Genomic DNA, 6,124 nt, shown 5'->3' on the forward strand with positions numbered 1-6,124 from the left:
TGATTCCCATCAGAGGTTTTGCTTTAATATCAACTCATATGTTGCATTTATTCCATTGGCATAGTAAGTGTGTGGCCTTGTGCATCTTTGTCGTCGCTACTACCCAGTACCAAATCTCCCCTCACCAATTTTCTTATAAATCTCTCCATTTTCAACTGCTTTTCCCATTTCAGTGTTGCTTTTAATAAATACATCCGCCACCACTACCTCCGACGTTGCTTATTGAATAAACCATTATATTATGAGTGCAGAACCACTGTCAATCATTCGCATCATCTTCATTGTCATCGACAATCCGCCATCACTGGCCCCAGCAGCATAGTCAGTATTGCACTCTTTGCCGTTGCCATTGTCCCCATAGCCATCATCATATGTGGGGAGAAACTTTAAAGAAATATACAAAACACAACACGTAGGTGTTTCCAAGCATCCTCATATAATAACATCGAATGATATTTGTCACTCTTTTTTCTTCCTACCAATTTCCAACACCATCGAGTATTTATTCAGCCTTTCGGGCGGCCCATCGACCTGACCATGTCTTCTCACAGTCTCACTCACAAGGTAGGTGTTTAAGTGAATGTGTCTTTTGTGGACACCATAATGCAAGGAAATTTGCAATATTGGTTGTATGTCTCATCGACACGAATGAAGGTCTAGGCGGATGAAGTGTGAAGGGAATGATGCTTGGAGTGTTTGCAGGCACTTCTTACGTGTTGAAGGAAATCGAAGAAAATGTTGATGCCAATGCTGCGGTTCTTTAAGAGCCACACTTTATTTTCACAGAAATGATGGCATCATTTAAGAAACCATTCCATCCATTTGATAGAGTCCAACTTCAGTTGTGGGCCTCCTCTTTGAGTATTGTTGTAGTTGTCGCTTCATGGGGTTTTTCATTTACAATGAGATTTACTTTTCTTTTTTTTTCGTAAAGCAGGCTGCATGGGTTAAGAGGTATATTAAATTTGGCGTTTAGTATGGAAAATCTTGAGAAATTGAGAGATGATACTTGATGGGTAGTATGCTGGTGATCCACTATATAGGATTTTCGGCAAGTTTGTTGGGGATGATGATATATGCTTAAGTTCTATCAGTGCTAGCAACTTGTTTGAAGATAGGTATAGTTTCATATAAGCGAATCTTCTTCTTCTTTCATTACTTATTAGAGATTCATTCATAAAATATGGTAATCTTTGGTGATGGGTAAATAAAGTTCGATGCGACAGAACTTCTTGCTTCTTTGACCTGCATCAGTGTTGTGCAATATAAAATTGTAAATATGCACCTAGTACCTTAAGTTTCTGTTGATATTGTGATGGTGTTGGTGGTCTTTGTCAAATAGTGCAACATCAACATCAACATTATGCAAAATGTTGTTGTTTATTTGTCTATGTTGTTGTCTATCTGGAGACCCTGCACCTTTAGCATATGATCTAATCTAAGGATACTTCTTCGACTTCTTTTGTTGCATTTAATATGCCTTCATCTTCAGCAGAATAGTGTATGGTGGGGCGGTGACTGAAACCAAGATCATATGAAACTAAGTTCGAACAGCAAAGGTATTGAAACTTTTATTATAGGAGTATGATTGGATTTTTTTTTTCTTTGTTTGGTAAACAAAATAGTGTGAATAGAAAAATTCAATATCGATGGAAGTTTCAATGCAGATAAATGCTACAGGGATAACTCGCGCAATGTAACAAAGATGCAGCGATGGTGCACGCATTGAAACAGGCTAGTCTGTATAGCTATGAGCTTTAACATAGCCCCAAAAAAATTGTCTAAAGTAGTTAAATCACATGATCTAGGCGGCCAATTGACCGGTCCCGAAGGTGAAATAAAATGTTTGGGCAAAAAAAGTTGGATATCATATTACGGTAGCGCTCACCGTTCACAGTTACGTTACGATTTACGTCATATTTGAAGAAGTATGGTCCAAAGATACCACCAGCCCATAAACCGCACCAAACTGTGACTTTTTCTGAATGCATTGGTAGCTCTTGCAATGCTTCTGGCTGATCTCTACACCAAAATGGATAATTTTGCTTAATTATTCTTTAAAGAAGTGCAGTCCAATGATACCACCAGCCCATGAACAGTAACAAGCTGTAATTTTTCTAAATGCATTGGTAGCTCTTGCAATGCTGCTGGCTGCTTTTCACTCCAAAATCGACAATTCTGCTTATTTACATTTATGCATTGAGCCCAAAATGAGCTTCGTCGATGGAATAGAAGAGCGTGATGAACGGAGCACGCATTTTGATATTGAAATGCAATAATCAAGGGTTCCTCATTTGTAAGACGATTCATGGTTAAATTATAGACCAAACTGCAGATGTTTGACAGTGAAACAAAACACGAAATTTGCGTGAACTGTTTAAACGAGTGTTGCCAAAAAGACAATAGCTTAAAAATTAACCTGTAAAACAAAGAAGTAAAAGCGTGCTAAGTTCCGCCGGGTTGAATCTTGGGAACCCACCACCAAGGATTCTGCTAAAGATTTATGTAAATTTAAATTTATATAAAACCAGCAATAATTAAAGCTTCTAGAAACCGAACAAGGATGATCGAGAGAATGGTTTACATGAGTGCCATATCAGGTTGTAGACTGAACTGAACCGTATTTGGTGCTGATGTTGAAAGTCGTAGCAGAACACCGCATTCAAAATTTTTGCTATCGGACAAAAATTGGGGCTTGTAAGGACTCAAGAAGTCAAATGGGGAGATCGGTTAATATGAGAGCTACATGAGGTTATAGACCGATTCGGACCTTACTCAGCATAGTTATTAGAAGTCTTAACAGAACACTACACACAAAATTTCAGGCATATAGGACACAAATTGCGAAAGTCATAACAGAACACTACATACAAAATTTCATCCAAATCAGACAAAAATTTCGGATTATATGGGCTCAAGAAGTCCAACCGAGAGATCCATTTATATGGGAGATATATCAGGTTATAGACCGATGCGGACCGTACTTAGCACAGTTCTTGGAAGTCATAACAGAAAACTTCATACAAAATTTTCCGAAGAAGAATTTCCATTCGCCGAGCATCAACATGGATTTCGAAGACTGGATATCACAACAACTGTTTTGCATTCCATCACCGTACACATTTGCCGTAGCTTCAATCAGCCCATGTCATGTGTTAAGACGGTCCTCGTGGCACTGGACTTATTGAAGGCATTCGACACGGTCAGCCATTCCAAACTATTTGAGGTCATCGCCCACACTTGCTCCCAGCCAGGCCTGAAACGCTGGGTCGTAAATTATCTGTGTAGTCGCCAGTCATTTGTGGAATTTAGGGATAAAAAGTCGAAGCACCGTAGAATGAAAAAGTGAGTTCCCCAAGGCGGGGTGATATATCCTCCATTCCAACCCCTCGAGACGACATAGAGATCGTATTATATGCGGGCGTTTGTACGATCATGGCATCAGACCCCCAACCCATTGTTGACATCTGCGATAGGTTGAATGTCTACCTCAACGAACTTGCCTCATATATCGCTGCAAGGAATCTGAAGATATCTGCCACCAAATCTTTAGCAACATTGTTCCCTACAAATACGCGGGAGATGAATGCCGAGCTGACTGAGAAATGATTCCGACCATCAAGTGTTTCAAAACACTTGGCGTCACATTTGACAGCTCGTACAAATTCTCCCCACAGGCCACAACAATCTGCGATAAAGACAAAAGTAGAAACAAGATCCTCAAGTCACTTGCTGGCAGCACTTGGGGTGCAGACAAAGAAACCTTGTTGACCACATACAAAGCAATTGGCCGGTCTGTGTAAAGTTATGCAACGCCAGTGTGATCTCGTCAACTCTGTAACACGCAGTATAATAATATTCAGATCTGTCAGAATGCCGCCCTCCGAACTGCAACGGGCTGTCTTCCCAGTTCACATGTGGATCACCTGCATCAGGAGAAAAAGATCCTACCAGTGCGAAAACATAACTACATGGTGTCAAAGCAATACCTTTTGGGCTTTTATCGCAGAGACCATGCAAAACATCGTCTTGTGGATAGTATCCACCGCCCAGAAGCCTTAATGTAGATCTACATGATCTAGAGCGTGAGGTTCTGCGCTACACTAGAGAAGCTCTAGATCATGTGGCATTTCAAGCGGGACTAGACAACACTCATGCAGACACGGCAGCAGATGCGGTAAATGGCTACCGGGTGAATGTAGTCCTTGGAGAACGACCGCCTCCCATAGCACCTGAAGAAATTGACATTCCCCGACAAACAGAGTAGTTCGGCTCAATTGCGTTCCGGCAGATGCAGCCGTCTCAACTCCTACAGAGCAAGAATTGATGCCGACGTGCAAGATGTATGTCCCGATTGTGAGCATGGACCACACTATACAAGTCACCTGTTTAACTGCTCAGCCAGACCTAATCGATTCAGTCCCAAATCCCTGTGGACATACCACATCGAAGAGTTCCTGGATTTTGACAATCAGCAGAATCAAGCAGACGAAAGATTGAACATAACAAACTGCTACAACAACAACAACTATGGGACGGGTTTCGTAATTTGGTTTAGAAATTTTCATCTGCCATATAAGGTGTGAAGGCTTCAGGGTCCGTACAAATTCGAATCCCGAGTTTTTGTTTTACAACAAATGGCAGACGAAGCTGCTAAAGGGTTTACAGTTAGTTACGTTCAATAATACTAAGTTTATTGCTAACGTTTGATATGTTAAAGCGAAACGTTACACGGTTATAATAAAAGCAAAACTTCGTAAGAAAAGTATTTTCTTTGTCGTGCAATATTTCCCAAACTTTTTATTTATTTTTTTTTTTTTTTTTGTGGATATCCAACCTTTTTAAGTTAATATTCGCTTAGATTGGGCATAGGCTGAGGGAGCTCGCAATGCCGAGAGAAGGCGGTCACGACCACTGTTCTAATCTGGGTATTACGCTTTGCCGGATAAGAAGATTGAGAGAATGATGTTGTGTCTGAGAAGCATGCTCCAAATTGAAGCTAAGGATGGGATCTGCAAATTCATCCCTATCGGAGAAAAACCCCCTCACCATGATTCAAAGTCTATTTTCTCTTTTTTCGGAATATCAGTAGACCCCAACTGATATTCCCGAAAAAGAGAAGAAATACTTTGAATCTTGTAGAGAGGGTTTTTCTCCGATAGGGGTGAATTTGCAGTTTTTTAGGATGTTTCCTTAGATTCTTCAACGTGACAGGATGGTTAAGCATCAAATTAACCCGACACAGCTTATGTTTCGACCGCTGATATATCAGGTCCTCCCAATTAAGAAAGAGCCGATATTTTCGACCGCTTGAAGAATTCTTGACTCTGACAAAATTTTTCAATAAGCCCTGGAAAATCATTATAGTTGCAATCTGTCCGTCATCACGTTGTTCGGTGGAGAGTTTCACCGAAATTGTGTATTGACGAGTAGTTCTGGTTTTTTGTATTTAGACATGGAGTATAGAATCTTCACTTGCCAGGAGGACTGAGATGTGTAATTTGCGGAGCTGCAGAATTCCATCCAGGATTTGTGTCAAGCCGTTCTCAACTCACTCATATATTTTCTCAAGTCAGCTGTTAAGAGGTACTAAGTGAATTGTTCAGGGCGTTTAAGATGTGAACCATGTCCTCCATAGTTTTCTTTGTTTCATTTTCACAAAAAAATTTTCCTACAATCCTTTGAATGAAAAATATCTTCTTTGTACAATACATGAAATTTTAAACATCCTCTTCGTACTTTGGGATAGCAACCTGTTATCCTGCATTGCTGCTTACATGCTGTTGATATTAGCGCTGCCTTCGATTTTTTTCTCGTTCGTTTGTACGACGTTTTGTTCTCTTGTGGGTATTATTTAATCAGAAAAGAGATATTCATTTTTCTTCCAAATGAATTTGAATTTGTATTTGAAATGTTTCTGTTTCTGTTTCAGTATCAGAATTTGTTTCTATTTTTTTCATTTTTTTTTTTTGGCATCCTCGGAGTTATTTGCCATCTGTGTTATTGCTGCGGCTGTTGGTAGTAGTTGGCTCTGTGTTATGCACGCTGCTGACAGTAATGTTTACATAGCAGCAGAAGAAAAATTTATTTTGCATTTAGATGAATTGCTTTGGTGATATCATCG

General features: G+C 39.9%; 1 long non-coding RNA gene across 1 annotated transcript in view; it reads right to left on the bottom strand.

Moving 5' to 3' along the window:
* LOC106083153 (uncharacterized) overlaps positions 1 to 5,893 on the bottom strand; it is a 35,363-nt gene extending 29,470 nt beyond the window's left edge. Inside the window, exon 1 of the long non-coding RNA XR_009398359.1 lies at positions 5,778 to 5,893. This is a non-coding gene — a long non-coding RNA (uncharacterized LOC106083153). The remainder of the gene's footprint in view (positions 1 to 5,777) is intronic.
* Positions 5,894 to 6,124: the final 231 nt, after the last annotated feature.

Source organism: Stomoxys calcitrans, chromosome 5 (genome assembly GCF_963082655.1).
Source record: "Stomoxys calcitrans chromosome 5, idStoCalc2.1, whole genome shotgun sequence".
Taxonomy (NCBI): domain Eukaryota; kingdom Metazoa; phylum Arthropoda; class Insecta; order Diptera; family Muscidae; genus Stomoxys; species Stomoxys calcitrans.